Below are 21,202 nucleotides of genomic sequence, written 5' to 3' on the forward strand. Positions count from 1 at the left end.
CCCTTCTCCTTGTGCCCTCTATCTTTCCCAACATCAGGGTCTTTTCCAGGGAGTCTTCTCTTCTCATGAGGTGGCCAAAGTATTGGAGCCTCAGCTTCAGGATCTGTCCTTCCAGTGAGCACTCAGGGCTGATTTCCTTCAGAATGGATCGGTTTGATCTTCTTGCAGTCCATGGGACTCTCAAGAGTCTCCTCCAGCACCATAATTCAAAAGCATCAATTCTTCGGCAATCAGCCTTCTTTATGGTCCAGCTCTCATTTCCATACATCACTACTGGGAAAACCATAGCTTGAACTATACAGACCTTTGTCGGCAAGGTGATGTCTCTGCTTTTTAAGATGCTGTCTAGGTTTGCATTGCTTTTCTACCAAGAAGCGGGCGTCTTTTAATTTCATGACTGCTGTCACCATCTGCAGTGATCATGGAGCCCAAGAAAGTAAAAATTCTCACTGCCCCCATTTCTTCCCCTTCTATTTGCCAGGAGGTGATGGGCCCAGTGGCCATGATCTTCGGTTTTTTTATGTCGAGCTTCAGACCATATTTTGCGCTCTCCTCTTTCACCCTCATTATAAGGTTCTTTAATTCCTCCTCACTTTCTGCCATCAAGGTTGTGTCATCTGCATATCTGAGGTTGTTGATATTTCCTCCGGCAATCTTAATTCCAGCAGCCATTTTGTGTTGTGCCATGCACTGCAGGGCAGCCATTTTATGATTGGCACCAACGGCACTTTCTCAAAATTCCAAATGTGTCCACTGGCCCCCAAAGGTTGGTGACCCCTACTCCAACTCATGAAGGGCAATGGGGATGGTCGTAGAAGGACACAAATCTGACACACTGTTAAGCACTCTCCTCTCTCATGTGTTGTATTTACTTATACATATAACCACTGAACATGGCTTCTGCCTCACTCCTATTCAATTAATTGATTTTTTGGGGGAAGGAAAGCATAGGAATAACCTTCTGAATGCCACCCAGAGTTCTCTGGAGGAGAAAAAATATTATATCCAGAATATATTGCAGTCTGTGCATTTCCTAGCTTTACAGCAATTATTCTGCCTGCTTACAGTGCTAGCTTTTTGATAAATATGTGCTGGGATGAAAGGAGAAATTGTTGCAACTTGAAATTACATTAAATTGGCACAAATGCTTGCTTGGTTTTCATTTCCCTTAATTTAAAAAGAGAAATGGAATAATGATATTATTAGTTGCATGCATTCGGAGAGGGTAGTATCTTTTAGGTATCAAAAAGTACCTGCCGTGCTTAACAGGTATTGATAAAACAACCATTTCATTTTTCACTGCCATGTTGTTTTAAGAAGGTATCTAATATTTAGCATTTTTAGCTTTTGCAAATGTGTGGAGGTGGGTGCCCTTAAGGGACACAAGGAAAAATTAATAATTTCTGATTATCTCAGTCTATTATAATATTTTTAAAAATGGTAGAGTAGAAAGCTTCAGTAGAAACTGAAAAAAACAAAATTACTCTTTTTATATCACAAGTTCCCTGTGCAGACAAACCACAAGATGGTTTGCACCTGTATTACTTTGCCAATTTACCTGTAAAGTTTAGCTAACCACTATGCTCCTTACATACTGTTATGTCCCCTCCAAGAAGAAGATCCAGGGGAACTGCTATTGGGTTGGCTCAAAAGGTCCAGGGCTAGCAATGCCCCAGCTGGAACTCCACTGTTGAGATTCTGGGATTGCATTGTTGCCTAACCAACATGAAACTCCATGGCTGCACCGAATGGGTCCTAATTTCTAATCACAAAAGAATAGGCCTTTCAAAAAAAGAGAGAAAGAAATCAGTGCACCTTGCCTTTCTGGTGCTTTAGTTCTGATTTATGAGGAGCACACAAACAGTTAAGGCATTCCACCGAGGCACAAAATAACCTCATTATCATTTCTAATGCCGATCAATGCTCCACATGCTGCCCTTTGGAGAGAGCAAAATAAATAAACACCAAGTTTCCCAAGCTGTGCAATTATCGCCGAGATCACATTTGCAAAGTAGCATTAAAGATTTCACAGTAAACCTTTATAAGACAGCCCCGTGGCTGGCTCCCCCTTTTCCCCCTGCCTTGTCGATATATTTTCGTTCTTTCTTTTCGCATTGAGCGAAATGCAAATTGATATCTTGCCTATTGATTATTTCTCCTTCCCTCCAGGCTCCTCCACCTATCCACCCCCCCCCCCCATTTGGATGATGATGATGATTTGTTGGTTCCCGGTGACATTTTGTCACAATCTGCTGCTCGTGGCATTAGAGACCTCCCCTGGCTGAACTTTAATGGCACAGCCTCCCTGTCCCATGTGAATGGGGGTGGGAGGCTATTGTTTGAAGTTAACTGATTGGTGTGAGAGAGCCTCCAGCTCCCACTCCTCAGCATGGGGTCCAAAGCCCAACATATGCTTCCTGCTTGCTAGATTTGTCTCCAATAATAAAAAACAGGGTTTCTTTTCAATTTTAGGCTCAGGCCAAATTTATCAAGAGAAAAGGCGAAAAAGCCAGGCCTGGCAATCTGTTGCCTCTCTTCCAGGACTAGGACAAAAGTGAATGGAGAATTAGAAGAATGGGGCATTACCAAGATGATCTTGTCCCTTCTTCCCTATACTCCTCGGGGGGGGGTTAATAATAACAACAACAACAACAACAACAACAACAACAACAATAATATATTATTTATACCCCACCCATCTGGCTGGGTTTCCCGAACCACTCTGGGTGGCTCCCAACAGAACAACAACAACAAATAAAGTGATAAGACATCAAACATTAAAAACTTCCCTAAACAGGGCTGCCTTCAGGTGTCTTCTAAAAGTCAGATAGCTGTTTATTTCCTTGACATCTGATGGGAGGGGGTTCCACAGGGCGGGCGCTACTACTGAGAAGGCCCTCTGCCTGGTTCCCTGTAGTGTCACTTCTCGCAGTGAGGGAACTGCCAGAAGGCCCTAGACGATTTAGGTCTACAATTTCATTCTGTTTTCCTTAGAACCTGCACAAAACTAGGAGTGTTTTTCCCCAAAGTGGCTGGGGAAACTCAGCCAGATGGGTGGGGTATAAATAATAAATTATTATTATTATTATTAGGCACTGCAGCCTGCAGGTTTTTACATATAGAAGGAAGGAAATGAGCCACATTTAATTTTGAGATTATATTATCTATTTTCCCCCTTGTGGGTGTTGATCCAGCATTGAGTCTGTATTTCTCTGTACTCCCATTCCAGGGATTGGGCCTTCTGCATGCAAGGCTGTGGCAGAAACAAAATTGAACCGGGGAAACTGCTGGTACATAGCTCAGTTTCTTAGCCACTACAGTAGACCAGCTCTCTCATCACAGGTAAATTTCCATGGTTATTTTCTCACAGTCCTTATTCATAATGATGGAGTCAGAGCAGGTACCGTCTTCTTCTTCTTCTTTGGCGATCCCTCGCAGCTGAGTAAGTAAGAACCGTCTTCCATAAACATGGTTTTAACAATGAGTCCATAAGTGACTGTGGAAGCCAATTCTGGAACCACATGTCCTTCCACATTGGGGGCATTGGTTTCCGGGTGGGAGTTGATCACAGTGTGGATTTGCCAAGCATGCCGTCCTCTTAGCACATTTCTCTCTTGCATTCTGATTTTGAGTGTCTTCAAAGTCCACGACACCTTTAGTAAAAGCTGTTCTCCAACTGGCACGCTGGCAAGCCAGTGTTTCCCAGTTGTCGGTGTTTATACTACATTTTTAAAGATTTGCCTTGAGACAGTCTTTAAACCTCTTTTGTTGACCATCAGCGTTACACTTTCCATTTTTAAGTTTGGAATAGAGTAGTTGCTTCGGAAGATGATCGTCAGGCATTTGCACAACATGACCAGTCCATTTGACACACAACCATTGACAAAACAGGTTCTGCACATCGCAGAGGGTCAGGTTTATCACAAAGTTCCACCCATTTCATCAGGTGACGCAAGTCATGTTCATATTAGTTCTCTAATTCCATATGAGGGTGAACCAGGCAAATGCTCACATCCTGCCCCAGGTACAAACTGTTCATTGGAGTCACCGTGTCACCTCTCAAGATGAAGCCACACATTGCAAAAGCAGGCTGTGAGGTCATATGTCCCTTGCCTGTATGACACAAAATGACAAATCATCAGGAAAACAAACATCCTAAGCTCTCTCAATGCCCCATCTCTTTTCTGATGTTTAATTTACTCGCCGTCCATCATTCTTCATGATACACCTCTACCTGCCCCCATTATTTTTACAGAGGAAGCTCACTTGTTCTGCCCAAGCAGAACATATGCAGAGAATGGTTCCATTTATATGTAGATTTGCCTAAAGGTCTTTACTAAGAAATACTAATCGAGGATTATGAAGTTTTTCTCCCCTTCCTTCATATTTATTTCTTACAGATGAGAGGGTGTTCATGTATCTTTTAAAGGATTTTCTCAACTGGATCAGATAAAGAAACGACTCTCAGAGAAATGGGGGGGGGGGTCCTTAAATCTGAGCCCATCCATCTTCTGTCAAGTGAGCACAGATCTCTGAAAGCTCTAGGATTAACTTCAATGTCAACAAAAGAAAAGTTCTTTTGTTCGGCGACGGAAAAGTATATATACAAGGGTTCTGAATATGGCGAGCCTTATTTTATTTTATTTACTTATTGTGTTTAGATCCCACCCAAAGAAGCCCAGGGTGGCAAACAGATGTACAATTTAAAAAGAAAAACAAAGCAAAAAAACTAAAACAGTTAAGACATTTTCATAGCATTTGCAGACTGAAGTGATTGATTGTGTATATAAGAAGTAATACCATATTTTAGGTGTCCTGGTTCCAAGCTGTATAAAGCTTTGCAAACGAGAACCAATAATCTCTGATGCAACCCACAAACTCCAAAAAAGAGTCCAATGAAGACCAAGTGTACTCAGGGGTCACAGAAAACTGAGTGTCTTTTAGAAAAGGGAAAGAGAAAACCAGAGGGGCAATGGTGTATCCTTGAAAATGGCATAATTGACTGGCTGGTTGGCAGCCACCTTGATCGCTTGGATTGGAATATCTAGTTCCAACCTTCCTAGAAGAAGTATAAAACTAACCCAGTTGTTCTTCACCATTTGATATTGTTTCTTTAGTTCATATCATAAAAATATCATTTGAGGCTCTGTCTTCCACCACCGCCCAATTTCCCACAATAAACATAATTATAATAGCACATTAAGCAAAGCTTTCTTCATGTTGCAAACATGAAAGATGAGGCATGTTGCTGCATTAAGAATATGAATCTCTTTCTACCGCTACCAGAATTCATTAAAGTTGAACAAGACAAAAAAAAGTTCTTTTTCTCATTTCAAATACTAATAATCTTTACTTAATTTCTCAGAGATAATATTAGCCATTAGAAAAATGAAATGTAAATGTTAATAAGACAACTGATGTCTCCTAAGCTTTGTTAAACACAATAGCTGTGAAATTATAATTTTCATTAGAGATTGGATGAATCTGGTCACACGAGTACGCTGGGGAAAACAGGAGTCTTTAATCTGCTAACTGCATGCCATTACTGTTAAAGCCTGCTTGCTTCCTGAAAGAAAGGATAGAATTTATTATAAAATACAAACGCAATGAAGTAGATGTTTCTTTAGCAGTCCATGTCCGAACGGAACCCAGAAGGAGATCCCATTTGAGGTCTTGTGTGTGCTCCCTCTAAACAACTTGTTCCTCTTCTGGAAGTCCCAGGTCAACCCATTCACATATTCCACTTTATAACACTACTTGCATGGAGCAACTGCCACAAAGGCAATGGGACTTTCCCAGCCCCCTCACTCCCCATCTAATCCACAGGGTTGGATGAATCCCTAGAGCCGATTTGGAGGGTGCAAGGGGTGAGGAGAGGAAATCCTGTTGTGCTCATGGGAGTCGTTTCATACACGCAGCGATTCAGTTAGAGTCATCCCACTGTGATTCCCTACTAGCAAAGCAGAAGAGTTATAATCACTTCAAGCACATGCTTTTCAGCTACGAGGGCACATTTAGGAATGAGGTATTCAGGAATGGATGCCACTGAGACTATATAACACCAGTCCTGAAAGACCTACATTGGCTCCCAGTATGTTTCTGAGCACAATTCAAAGTGTTGGTGCTGACCTTTAAAGCCCTAAACGGCCTCGGCCCAGTATACCTGAAGGAGCGTCTCCACCCCCATCATTCTGCCAGGACACTGAGGTCCAGCTCCGAGGGCCTCCTGGCGGTTTCCTCACTGGAAGAAGTGAGGCTACAGGGAACCAGGCAGAGGGCCTTCTCGGTGGTGGCGCCCGCCCTGTGGAACACCCTCTCGTCAGATGTCAAGGAAATAAACAACTATCTGACTTTTAGAAGACATCTGAAGGCAGCCCTATTTAGGGAAGTTTTTAATATTTAATGCTGTATTGTTTTTAACACTCGATTGGAAGCTGCCCAGGGTGGCTGGGGAAACTCAGCCAGATGGGCGGGGTATAAATAATAATAATAAATTATTATTATTATTATTATTATTATTATTATTATTATTAATGCTTGATGTTTTATCGTGTTTTTAGTATTCTGTTGGGAGCTGCCCAGAGTGGCTGGAGTGGCCCGGCCAGATGGGGTATAAGTAATAAATTATCATTATTATTATGATGCACGTGAATGTTAGATCGCAAGCCCAAAAGCACTAATGTCACGCACAGTTTATATGAAATGGATGAAGAATGCGCCTCACTGCAGACTTCATTTGGTGAAGAAGATTATAGCCATGCCCCCCAAGTCTGGGGGACATATGCAAAAATGCATCAGAGAGCACAGAGGGTGTGATTTTCATGCCCAGTGCTGTATTGGGTAGGAAAATGCCCCCTTTATCAGCTGATCTGCACAAACCATCTAGGGAGGTGTGGGAGGCTATGTGCTCATCTATGTGTGACACGTGTGTGTATGTTTGCATGCAGGCATGTGCAAGAGTATACGATTGGGTGTGCAAGGATGTGGAGTGACATGCAGCCTGTGGAAGGTTTTTTGCAATGGGTTGATGTATCTTCCAGACCAAAAAAACAGGTTAGTCATCTCTGATTTAGGAAACTGCCTTAAACATAGTTGGACCTTTGGTCCATCCATCTCAGCGTTGCTTAGAATGACTGGCAGCGGCTTACCATCAGATTTCAAACAGATAAACAACTCTATGACTTTCTGAAGAAATCTGAAGGCAGCCCTGTATAGGGAAGCTTTTAATGCTTGTTGTTTTATTGCATTTTTTTATATTTTGCTGGAAGCCACCCAGAGTGGCTGGGGCAACCCAGTCAGATGGGTGGCGTATAAATATTAAAATTGTTTTTGTTATTAAAGGGTAGTGGGCAAACTTAGCCAACTATCCTAATGAAGTCACTGCAGTCCTTTACTTTTTCCCATCTAGGTGAATAGATCCCATTCACTCATATCAGGACCTAGAAGAAGGGCCAGCCCGCTCATGAGGCATGGTGAGGTGCGTGCCTCAGGAAGCAAGACCCACAAGGGCAGCAATTCAGCCTCCAAGGAATGCACCACCTGCTGCCACAGCCATGGTGGCAGCAACAGCTGTGGCATGCTCCTTGGAGGCCAGATCTGCCATCCCCGCCTCTAATGTCACCTCTACAACAGCCTCTTGGTGAATAGGAGATGCTAGTGGTCTTCTCCCACCCTCCTTCCTGGAGTAGATCTTTATTCCCCCCCCCTTGCTCCTGATGTAGAACTTTGCTCACCCATTCTTCCCTGGGGGGGGGGCACCATTTTTTTTGTTTGCCTTGTTTGTTTGTTTGTTTGTTGACCCTTTGGTGTCAAAGGGTCTTGGGCTAGGCCTCCCTGGAAGACAATGCTCCATTAAGTGCAAAACCCATTGATAACGTCTGAGACTAGCAAGCCTAGCCTTGACGGACAGGGCTGCTTTGCACTCCCTGACATCCTAACAATACGCTGGTCCTTCTTTCATGCACATCCTAGCTGGGCATCCTGCTAGTTGCTAAAACTGAAACCTGTGTCACGGCTAAAAATTGGCTGCTGTTTCTTTAATGCTAAAAGAACTAAGACAGCATGAGTCAGTGGCCTACAATGACTCATGCAACCTTTCACCAAATTGTACCTGTATATATAGAGTGGTTAATGTTAGTGTTGGGTGTGGGTTGGTTGGATGGTTGAAAGCTGGTTACGTTTGGTATGTGTAAAAGCTGGTTGGAGAAGAAGACTTTTTAAGAATAAAAGCAGCAATACTCTGCAAGAATACTCTTTCTCAAAGACTCTTTTGTGCCAACTAAGGTCTGAGGACTAGGCGTAAGTAAGTAAAAGGAGGTCAGAACCTTTTCTTTTTCAAACACTGACAACCTGTAGATGCTATGTGGAAGTAGAGCCATGCTGGCTGGTCTGAACTGGCACTGGGGGTATGCCTTCAAAGGAGGTCACTGAAACTGCCCATTCATTGACGGGTGGCTACAGCGATTCCATTTCATAGAATTATAGAGCTGGAAGGGACACTGAGGATCATCTGGTCCAACCCACTGTGATGCAGGAATACACAGCTGTTCCATACGGGGATGAAACCTGCAACCTTGGCATTTTCAGCATCATACTCTAACTAATGGAACCCATCAGGTGAGTCATAGGTTGATGGTCCTGTCCTCCAAAGCATTATGAGGAATGGATGAGGAAGCTGGGTATGTTTAGCCTGCAAAAGAGGAGACTGAGAGGAGATAAGGTAGCCATCTTCAAATATCTCAAGGGCTGTCATGTGGAAGAGCAAACAAGCTTGCTTTCTTCTGCTCTGGAGGGTCGGACTCAAACCAATGGCTTCAAGTTACAAGGAAGGAGATTCTGACTAAACATTTCTGACAGTAAGAGCTGTTTGATAGTGGAACAGTCTCCCTCAGGAGGTGGTGGACTCTCCTTCCTTAGAGGTTCTTAAGCAGAAGTTGGATGGCCATCTGTCATGGATGTTTTAGCTGAGATGCCTGCATGGCAGGGGATTGGACTAGATTGTCCTTAGCGTCCCTTCCAACTCCACAATTCTATTATTCCTGTCAAGGCTGGCCTGTGCTAGGTGGGAGACAGAAGAATCCAGTTCTCCACCCCCGAGCTGTCTCAAAAGGAATAAAGTTGTTTTCTCCCACCCACCATGCACAAAAGAATGAGCAAAACCCACTTTCATGCCCTGGTTCTGATTTAAACCACCTGAGAATCTGATGCCAATGTATACAACATTTTACCAAGGGAAGGCAAAAAAAAAATTAAAAAATATTCTAGGGCTGTTGTTATAACAAGATCAGACCATTCGTCCATGTAATGACCATCATCCCGTTACTGTGGTGAGTGGAGCAGTTTAATGTTCTCCATTTGCAGAAAACACTCATTATTTATTGAACAACTGCTCAGCTCTCTCATTACGGTGGTCAAAATCTTTCCTTGCCATTCACCGTTTGGGCAAACAGCCCCCGACGCTTTGCTACTGTGATCATCACAAATCCGTAGGTTACTGCAGAACATTTGTGATGACTCCGGCTGATAAGCATGAAATTTAATTTGCACTAATCGGTCTGAGGCAAGGGGTGCATGAAATTAACCTGACGCATTAATTTTACATTTTGCAGCACCTATTTGTCACTCTAAATAAGAGTAAATGGGCCGCTGTGCCAAGACTTTCCCCCTAAACCAAGAGGTGTGATACATTGCCAACTTCTGGAATTCACACAGCGTGCAGTACGAGTTAACTTCACACTACATGTGACTAACTTAAGGAATTTACTGCTGCAATATGTATAACCACCAGCTTAGGAACAGAGGAAGGTGCCTTGCATGGAGCTAAGCCGTTAGTTCATCTAGCTCAGTGTTGTCAACACTGGCTGGCAGCAGCTTTGCAGGGTTTGCCAGCCCTACCTGAATGTGGCAATGATTGAATGATTGATCTACCTATGACCCTAAGCTTAAAAGGTAAAGGGACCCCTGACCATTAGGTCCAGTCGTGGCCGACTCTGGGGTTGCGGCGCTCATCTCGCTTTACTGGCCGAGGGAGCCGGCGTACAGCTTCCGGGTCATGTGGCTAACATGACTAAGCCGCTTCTGGTGAACCAGTGCAGCACACGGAAACGCCGTTTACCTTCCCGCCGGAGTGGGACCTATTTATCTACTTGCACTTTGACGTGCTTTCGAACTGCTAGGTTGGCAGGAGCAGGGACCGAGCAACGGGAGCTCACCCCATTGCGGGGATTTGAACCGCCGACCTTATGATCGGCAGGTCCTAGGCTCTGTGGTTTAACCCACAGTGCCACCCACGTCCCTGACCCTAAGCTTAGACGGCTTTAAAAAGAGATTCGACATTGAGAATGTTATGATATGAGCTCCAGGTTTGAAGGAGGCAGCAGGGCTTAGCCTGGGCAACCAAGCATGGGCATGAATGAAGTCCTGTGAACACGCTGCCTGAGACACTCATTGTGAAATTGCAACTGTGCAGACATTATTGTCCCGATTCACAAGTCGCAGGAAATCAAACACCGAGTTCTCGGCGTGTTCACTCTCAGAAGCCCGCCTAGCCAATGGAGGAGTCTGTTTTCATGTTTCTACAAACGACGAAGCGGAATTCAGGTTGGCATTAATATGCGGCTGGTGGGGGGGAGGGGAGAGAGTTGTGTTTGGCATCAACAGCCATTTCCCCACTGTGTAATTGTTCTGTCAGCCTTCCAGGGATCTCATCTACCTTCCTCATTATGGTCTTCACAGGGAGGGCTCTCTGCACACTGCGAGTCAAGAGGAGATCATGTCCCTCATTTAAGACCCAACACATCTTTCGACTGCCCGCTAATTGCGTGGCAGTGCAACCTCATTTGTCTTCTACAAATCATTAAAATTCAACACCACGCTCCCCCCGATTGCTACTGCTCCTGCCCTCGGACGGGCAGCTGCAGTTTATTTGGGGACATGGGGATGGGATGGAGCAATCCCTAACATTTTGGGTTGTGTTTTTTTTAACTAGAACTGACCCCAGCACCTGAGCACATGCTGGGCGTTTAGTCTCTGTCATGTTTAAAATATATATATTTATATAGAAATGTATATGTATGGGGAGTTGAGAGGCTCACGAGGACCTGAGCTTTTCAAAGGGATCCTACAGCCTGACATTAAATATTGATAAAAAATGCAAATTGTTTATTGATTTTCTCCTAGGCAGGGTTGAGATAATGAGAGAGGGGACCTGTTTTGAGAGATGATGCTGGAGCTTTAAAAAGGAGAAAAAGAAAGGTTGACCCCCCCCATGCCTCCCACTTTCTTATTCATTATAATAGCGTTGTTGATAGGTGGAGTTAATGAGGTCTTTTTAGTTTGCTTGGTGTTTCAGACTTTAGCGCCGGCTGGAAGAGAAAAAGAGATCAATGCACCATTATTGTACATGGCTGCCAACAAGTATTCCACTTACGAGGGGCGAGAAGTATTTGTTATGGTACGGTACGGATGGGAAGAGAAATTTGATCCACTTCGCATTTAAAGGAGAACATGCCGAATTTTCGCTTTCTGAAACAATACGAGCACCGAACACAGCCATATCCTTTGAAATTTTCGCTTCTCTGAATTTTAAAATGTAGTTCTCCAGAAAAAGGATGTGCAAACCTTGTGGACATAACCATAGTCCACCATCATTCTGGGACCAAAGGAAAAAGACTAGACATCTTGCTAGTCACCATTCCCCAGATCATTGTCCCAAGAAAGATGTCCAAATACCACTTTCTTTTAATTGCATTGTTATTTTAAACTGCCCCTTGCAAGCCAGTTTCAATTCGGCATCTTTAACAGAAATAGGGGAGAGTTTCGGAGGTTTCCTAGCTTGCCTGGGTCCATCATTAGCGCTCTAAGATCGGATCTTCATGTTATATTAGCGGAAACGCGTATGCTTCCTTCTGTTAATGTGATTGACGCATGACAGCCTTTTGCTGCCTGTCTCACTCTTTCCCCCTTCAGAGTGGAATCTGACATCATTATAATGGCGTTTTCACGTGGTATCCCCCCCCCCGACTACTTGCACTCTCTGGTGCTGCTGCCTGGAAGCAAAGGACGAAGCTCCAAGGGAGCTCAGCAAGATAAGATAAGATAAGATAAGATAAGATAAATTTATTGTCATTGTCCGTATATACACAGTATACACAACAACGAAAATCAAACACCCACCCAAAGACCGGGTTCACATACACATTTGCACGTATCTCCAACACTCTCATCCTATTCAGACATAATCTATAAAAACATATCATACTCCAGAATGTAACATAACCTATTAAAGGCATAACATAACCTAAAAACCTGTCTCATTCCTTCCTACTCCCTGCTTGCTATTTCTTGCAACTGGCCCTGAGATCATTATTTAGTGCAATCAGAGCTCTTGGATAGAAACTATTCAGAAGGCGTGTGGTTCGTGTTTTCATTGTCCTATATCTTCTGCCCGAAGGCAACAGTTCAAAGAAGTTGTGAGCAGGATGGGTGGGATCTCTCAGGATATTGTGTCCTGCCTTTGCTCCTGCCCTGGGTGGCCGGTGATTTGAAATTGTAATTCAGTCTCTCACCCTCTTTTTCCTAGCACTGTGTCACCTCTCGCTGAGCCTCAGCTGAAACCAGGTTTTTAATTCAAAATCGAAATGTTGATGATGTGACTGAACACAGCCAGTGCAACGTGCTGTGGATTAAGCAAATCCTCTGAGTGGCTGTAGCTTTGCCTAGCCCAGGAGGATCGCAGAGAGATGGAAAATCCAGTGCTTCAAACTGTAACAATCATTCCAAGCTGTGTTATTTCAGGCTGTACTACTGAGAGGCAAGACTCCTTCTGTGCATGAGACATGAGACTACAGGGAGACTCGCTCCAGCTACATCCTCATCCTAGACTTTCTTCACTGTTCTGCTGTAGCTTCTTATAAGAAGAAGAAGAAGAAGAAGAGTTTGGATTTGATATCCCGCCTTTCACTCCCTTTGAGGAGTCTCAAAGTGGCTAACATTCTCCTTTCCCTTCCTCCCCCACAACAAACACTCTGTGAGGTGAGTGGGGCTGAGAGACTTCAAAGAAGTGTGACTGGCCCAAGGTCACCCAGCAGCTGCATGTGGAGGAGCGGAGACGCAAACCCGGTTCCCCAGAATACGAGACTACCGGTCTTAACCACTACACCACACTGGCTCTCAACGATCTGTTCTGTTCTGTTTCCTCTTGTTTTCCTGTTTGCATCACAGAACATTGAAATAAGAAATATTTCAAATGAATATCTCTCCAATTCTCACCTGAATTTCACCCTAGATCCCATGTTCCAAATTAACCCATCTTGTTTTTGAACTGAAGATGGTGTATTAAGAACAGGGCTGTGCACAGCTCCCCCTTACAATCTGATCTGGGGCCTGATCCACTCCTTTGGAGTGCAACAAAGCATGCAGCGCTTTCCAGTTGCAACATAAGAAGAGCTTCTCCCATCATGGAACTCAAGGCAGGATTACCTGAGGTTTCCAGAAAGTCTCCCAGCCAGGCAAAATATCTCACAAGCAGCTGCCCCCTCCCTGGTGATACTAATACAACAATTGTGTATGTTAAACTAACAATTGACTGCCCTTTCACAATATCTAACATCAGCTGCCTCCCCCTGTCTAACAGTAGGACTGGTCCTGCTTCTCCTATTCCTTGTTGTCGCCTCCTAGAAGGATATATCAGACTTTCAAATGAGGCCCTTTCAGGTGTTTTGCATGTATCAAGACTGCACCCAGATCCCCTGGGAAGGAGGACACACACAATGGCTGTCCCCTGTACTTAAATACAGATTATCAACACAGATCTTATCTGCAGATCGGTGCAGAAAGGACATGAACACATGTGGAAAGTGACACAGAGCAGAAATGGGCTGCTTCGCCCACCCCTAATTTCTTTTGCCATCATGGATGCTGGCAGTTGTGCAGTGCAAAAGGTTCTGCTCAAAGGTTCTCGATAACACAATATGCAAAGGCTTCATTTCATTGCAAATCGAAATCCTTCAATTTTTACAGGAGTCCCTTTATATGCACTCCTGGTCAAAATGGAAACAGTGGTTGGCATTGGTCCTTTCTTTACACAAAAAAACAAACCCACAAATATTGGTATATGGGCAGCCTGAAAACCATTCTTCTCTGCACTCCTGAGAAAGGTGCAGAGCTGAAGAAAGGATTACAGGCTGCTCGGTATAACAAGGGCAACTTGTCAGTCTGCTTCTCTCTTCTTTGCTAATGAAGACCTGATGCCTTAGATGTAGGGTATTTTCCCCATAGTATACACTCCAGGAGTGGTTCTTGCCGGATGCCCTGAAACAAAATACATAACATGAATGTGAAGTGGATGTCGCCTGAATGTCTATTTATCTGGTTACTTATCCAGCTACCATGCACTCGATATTTGCACAATTCCCTACCATTATGGGCTATGACCTCCCACTGGCTATGACCCGCTAACAGCTTAGCAAGATGGTCCCTTGCATTTAAACCATCCTCTCAAAACCCCTGGGATCCCATCCCCTGCCTCCCCCCCCCCATCATCAACTTGCAAAGCAAGATTACAGTGAAGCCAGGGGTGCTTTTCCAAGTAACAGAAAAAAGAGGTCGCAACAAAAAAGAGGTTTGAATGCCAAAACCCATGCAACCAAAATAAATAAAATATTGTTATGTGTTAGGTGGAGGGGAGGCTGTATGCCTGAGTTCCTTCTAATTCCTGGAAGCAATAAGGATTCCATTGCTGGAATAGCCAGGCCTAAGTATGGGTAATGGACTAAGTGTGGGTCATTAAAGTCACAAAGAAAGTGGCTCCATGCCAGAAAAAAAATGGGTGGTGCCCAAGTAGAAAGACAAAAGTCAGAGCTCTCTGTGTGAGCTAGAAGCTAGAAGCAACCAGCAGGCTGGGCAGCTGAGAGACAGATCCATGCCTGATTTCTGCTGGAATCCAAGGCTGTGGCTATGGGAGAAGCTAGATCCACTTAGGGTGTTGACTCTGTGACCCCCTCCATCGTTGGCTCGGGGTGGGAGGGGTAGACTGTTGGGCTATTCCATTCCACCTTAAGAACAGACGTGTGGAATTGTCGTATGTCACATGTCTGTTTACACTCCAACACAGCTTGCTGGGAACTTCCGTTTGTGTATAGCTTTTGCTTTTGCCGCTTCTTGCTTTGGACATGAAAGGGATCAGATATGTTTCCTTTTGTCCTGCTGTATGCTGAATAAGCTGCTTGTGAATATGCTCACACAACTTCTCCTGCCACTTCTGTTGCGTAATGTTTACTCTGCTGAGTAGCGTGCTCTAGCTTCTGAAGCATGAGTTGCAGATGCTACACCAAGGACTGGAGATCGCCCCGCACACCGGCTGGTGGACTGGAGCCAGCTGGGGGCCTGCCAATTGCCCCCGTTTCCTTGGTTCCATGCCAACATAGACACCACAGTCTCTGCTGTCCCTCATTCAGAGGAAACCAAACCCCGGATATAAGCACATGAAATCCCTGGAATCTAGACCAACCCCCTGCAATGCAGGAATCTCAGCTAAAGCATCCATGACAGATGGCCCCCCAACCTCTGTTTAAAAACCTCCAAGGAAGGAGAGTCCACCACCTCTCATGGGAGTCTGTTCCACTCCTGAACAGCTCTTACTGTCAGAAATGTTTAGTCAGAATCTCCTTTCTTGCAACTTGAAGCCATTGGTTCGAGTCCTACCCTCCAGAGCAGGAGAAAACAAGCATGCTCCCTCCTCCGTGTGACAGCCCTTGAGATATTTGAAGATGGCTATCACATCTCCTCTCAGTCTCCTCTTTTCCAGGCTAAATGGCTTCGGCCCAGTATACCTGAAGGAGCATCTCCACCTCCATCGTTCTGCCCGGACGCTGATGTCCATTGCTGAGGGCCTTCTGGCGGTTCCCTCACTGCAGGAAGCAAAGCTACAGGGAACCAGGCAGAGGGCCTTCTCAGTAGTGGCACCCGCTACCCTGTAGAACACCCTCCCATCAGATGTCAAAGAGATAAACAACTACCTGACATTTAGAAGACACCTGAAGGGAGCCCTGTTCAGGGAAGTTTTTAATGTGTGACATTTGGATGTATTTTTAATCTTTGTTGGAAGCCGCCCAGAGTGGCTGGGGAAACCCAGCCAGATGGGCAGGGTACAAATAAATTATTATTATTATTATTATTATTATTATTATTATTATTATTATTAAACATACCCAGCTCCTTCAAGCACTCCTCATAAGGCTTGATTTCCAGACCCTTCATCCTCTTGTATTCCAGGTGTGGTCTGACTAAGGCAGAATAGAGTGGTACTATCACTTCCCTTGACCTGGACACTATACTTCTGTTGACACAGCCTAGAATGGCATTAGCTTTCTTTTTCTTTCTTTCTTTTTTGCTGCCGCATCACACTGTTGACTCATGTTAAGCATGTGGCCACCAAGACCCCTAGATCCTTTTCACATGTACTGGAAGTAAGTCAGGTGTCCCCCATCCTATATTTGTGCATCTCGTTCTTCCTGCCTAAATGCAGAACCTTACCATTGTCCCTACTGTTACATTTGTCCCTGTTGTTTCTCTCTCCTACAATTCTTACCCATATACTCTCAATCTGCTCCAGGACGTGGATTTCTTCACAAATGTACACATTCTTTATATATAATGCTGCTACTCCTCCCTTCCACTCGGAGATTGGGGTGGCCTGCAACAATGTGTAAACTAGCCACCATGAAGATAGTTTCTATTGTCTGCAACGGAGGAGGTATTTGTTAAAATCCTTTCCTCCAGTAAAGTGAACATGGCAAGGAATTCCCTGCTCACTGCAATGCTCATCTATGACTCTACAATTCCATGATTCTATGAAATAATAATAATAATAATAATAATAATAATAATAATAATAATAATTTATTATGTGTACCCCACCCATCTGGTTGGGTTTCCCCAGCCACTCTGGGCGGCTTCCAGCAAATGATTCTCCCATCCCTATCACATGAACCAGTGCCTATCCGCAACCTTACAAGCTGTGACGAATTGCTACGCGGCAGGCGAAACCCAAATGGCCACAGCTAATCAGCCAAGTGGGGAAAATTCTTGCCATGCCCCTGTCCCAACAACAGACAACACACAGTGGCATAACAAGGTCAATCACAAAATGCCCTAAAATTAGGGAGAGGTGGGCGGGTGTTCCGATGCATGAGCCGAAAGAGGAAGCTCTGGGACAAGTGCATGGATTTATATAGGTCCCTCAATCCGCTTAGACTGCGCCCCATTGGCCAGATTACACCAAGCAACGAGGGACCTACCAATCGGGTGTTGTGGCTATCCAACAGACCCACCCACAACCAGGAGGTCAGTCTCCAGGTCTCACTGCAAAACGTGCCCTCTTTTAGGGAGGACACAATTTGCCATTGTTCCCTTCTTATGGGAACACTCCCTATCACCCCCTTGCATTTATCACCAGTGGAAGAAGAGCTGTTGCACTTGGGTCCTGTTTGTGGGGCTTCCCATAGACATCTAGCTGGCCACTGCTTTGATTTCGTTTCAGCTTGCATCTTGTTTCAGAACGTGTGGATTAGGTAGAGATTGACTTTTACAGCCAAACGACATCAAATTTCTGCCTGTTTCCTGCTCTTCACTCGCAGAGAACTGAAGGCAGCATAAAATCCATCACAGTGGTATAAGATAGAATAGTGACCAGTTGCTCCCATTTTGCCTCCCTCGCTTCTACAGATTCACACATATATAATAATAATAATAATAATAATAATAATAATAATAATAATAATTTATTATTTATACACCGCCCATCTGGCTGGGCTTCCCCAGCCACACTCTGGGCGGCTTCCAAAAAAATATTAAAATACTGTAATACATCAAACATTAAAAGCTTCCCTAAACAGGGCTGCCTTCAGATGTCTTCTAAAAGTCTGGTAGTTGTTGTTCACTTTGACATCTGGTGGGAGGGCGTTCCACATTTCTAATGACCCTGATGCCCATGCTTGCTGCCCCGTTTTTTTGAACGCAGGTGAGACGGGTGACTGCCATACTATCTCCGAAGGGAGGATCAGCAAGCACGACGCATGCCTTTGCTTAAAAATCTAGCAACATGATTCCCTTTAAGACGTTGCTTGTCTAGTCTGGAGAAACAAGGAAGGCTCGCTGCCTTCACAGAGCCCTGTTCAGATTAGGTCAAGCCTCTTCAGACAAAGTAATTTTGTCGGTGCTTTAAAATTATGGCAAGTAATCTCCGCCGAAGCCGAGTCCGGCTGCATAGGCTATTAAAGATATCTATATGCCATAGGCGAAGGGGAAGATAAGAAGGCCGTCGCATAACGAGAAACAATAACTCTGCACACTTTGTTTACAGTTTACCCCATAGACTGCAGATTAACACGAATCTCGAAGCATCTTTATTACGGCACTGCACAGGAGAGTTGAGGTGGGGGCTGCCAAGAGAGGATGGAATTGCTAAGTAGGCTGGGACCATCTGTCCTCTCGGGGAGGCGAAAATGTGCATGATTGAGTGACACCTGCTTGTCAAGTGCGGCCTGCTGGGAAATTTGTTCTTGGATCACTGAGCTCGGAGTTACATTACCTGCATTAGAATCAGACAAACAATCTCATAAGGGTTTTGCTGCTATATGGAGGGTGGGGCAGCAGTGGGGTCGGAGGCGCTCGCTGGCTTCCAAGCGCATCGCATGCGTTTTATTATTTTTTTATTTGAATTGATTTCCAAATGTGCACCCCCACCTCGCAAGTCAAACAGCCCTACTGGTGGACCACAACAACAGGCTGCAGCCTGTTTTATTGCAACACATGCACACCAAATTTTGTTCGTTGGACTTCTTTGTTTTTAAGCCTGCAAGCCACCTTGAGAACTTTTTTGTGATAGGGCAGCCTGTAAATCTTATATAAGTTGGCAGCCATCACTAGACGCAAGTTCCATAGTTCCACTATGCCCTGCGTGAAGAAGCATTTTCTGTTATCCTGAAACCTCCTACATTCAGCATCGTTGGATGTTAGGGAGAAGAACTTCCCCCTATCTGCCTTCCCCATGCCATGCATAATTTCATAAACTTCCATCACATACTCTATGGAATTTCCTATCTCCAGATGTTGTGGTGATCATCAGCCTGGATAGCTTTAAAGTGGGGCCAGACAAATTCATGGAGGGCGAGGCTGTCAGTGACTGCTAGACGCAGTGGCCATGTTCTAACTCCCCAGATGGAAGCAGGATGACTCTGAATGCCAGGTGCTGGGATTCCCAAGTGGGAATGTGCTCTTGCACTTTGGGATTCCCATAGGCAATCTGGTGGGCCACTATGAGATAAAGAAGCTGAACTATAACTCCTAGTGGTACAGCAATAAAACTGTGAGCATCTTTGCAAAGCTAAGGAGGATCCGCTATGGTTCCAAACTGGATGGGGGACCATGTGTTGAGATTCCTGCATTGCAGGGGGTTGGACTAAAGGACCCTCAGGGTCACTTCCAACTCTACAACTCTATTATTCTACGTCACTTTACTCACCATTTTCTCTAAAGCAGCCTTTCTCAACCTGTGGGTCCCCAGATGTTGTTGAACTACAACTCCCATCACCCCTAGCTAGCAAGGCCAGAGCTCAAGGATGATGGGAGTTGTAGTCCAACAACATCTGGGGACCCACAGGTTGAGAAAGGCTGCTCTAAAGTCTCAAATGCTGCGACCTTTCCTCATGGGGAAATTGCTCCATCCCCTTGATCATTCTGGTTGCTCCTTCTCTGAATCTTTTCCTGCTCCATAATGTCCTTTATGAGATGAGGCAATCAGAACTTTACACAGTATTTTAAATGCAGTAAAATTATTCCATTGTAGATCTGATGTATCCTCCTTTGGGAGGAAAGGAACTTACCGCTAAAAAAATCCCTATCATACTTATGGCTGAGCTGAAACATGGAGGTGCATTTCATGGGAGTCGGGCCAAGATTTAAACATATCCTTATGTTCTGGTGATACACTTTATGGTGGGACTGTGATCTGGGATGGAAATGTTCCTCCATTCAGAGTCAAAGTAGAAAGCATTGCCCTCACATAGATTTGGCTTTGAGATGTCACCTTGTAGCTAAAGCTATATGAGGCTGCCACCTGCAAGCATTTAACTCAGCTCTAATCCTGGCGCTGATCAACATTAGACACATGGTGGAGGCACCTGAAGAATTCAGAATAATGCAAAAGGTGGTAAATTTGGAATAAACTCCTCCTTTGGATATCCAGGGTCCAGGCCACAGAAAGCTTTAATTGCAATAACTGAAGATGCATAAATTCATCCAGGCCTCAACTGCACTACGATGCCATGGCTTCCTCCAAAGAAGCCTGGGAACTGTAGTTTGTTAGGACTGCTAAGAGTTGTTAGGAGACCCCTATTCCCCTCACAGAGCTACCATTTCCAAGGGGGTTAACAATCAATCATCTTCCCCAGGAAACTGGGAACTATAGCTCTGTGAGGAGACTAGGGGTCTCCTAACAACTCTTAGCAGTCCTAAGAAACTACAGTTCCCAAGCTTCTGGGGGGGGGGGAGCCATGACTGTTTAAAGTGGTATGATGTTGCTTTAAGTGTATAGTTTTGCAGAAGGGTCCTTGGTTAACACAAAGAAAGTGACTCTCTAGGTTAAGATAGAAAAAGCCAGCATGTCTATGTGTCGTAAAAGGGCGCAGTAAACATCAGCCCACTGTGGAGAGCATTGATGTGGTTGACTGGCGATTGCCTTGAGTTGGATAATTGAAAACATACCCCCTCCGAAGAGACATGATTTTGATTGCACCTTTCCCTGACACATGGAATTGATCCCATGTGAATTCTCCACATGTTTATGCAACGGCAGTAAAAGGGTCTGTATGTATAAAGGTTGACGCACCAATTTGGGAGGGGGGGGGGAAACTACCTTGAATGAGTTTTATGTGTGATGTGAAAACAAGCTGACAGAAAGAAACTGCTTGTCTTTCAATACCACCAGCCAAGCTCAGCCAAAACAGAACACTGGCCACGATCCAAGGGGTCGGCTGTGTGTAGCATTTTGAGCTGAGCCAAAATCCATCAGAATACGGTTTTCTGAGGAAATTTCCGGCAGTTTCCTTTCCCATCCACTCCACCCTATCCTGACTAGAAAATGGTCACTGTGGACATTCCTCCCCCTTCCTCTGAATATTCACAAACATTTTTATTATTTTTG

The sequence above is a fragment of the Podarcis pityusensis genome (assembly GCF_964106645.2).
Source record: "Podarcis pityusensis genome assembly, chromosome: 1".
Lineage (NCBI taxonomy): Eukaryota > Metazoa > Chordata > Lepidosauria > Squamata > Lacertidae > Podarcis > Podarcis pityusensis.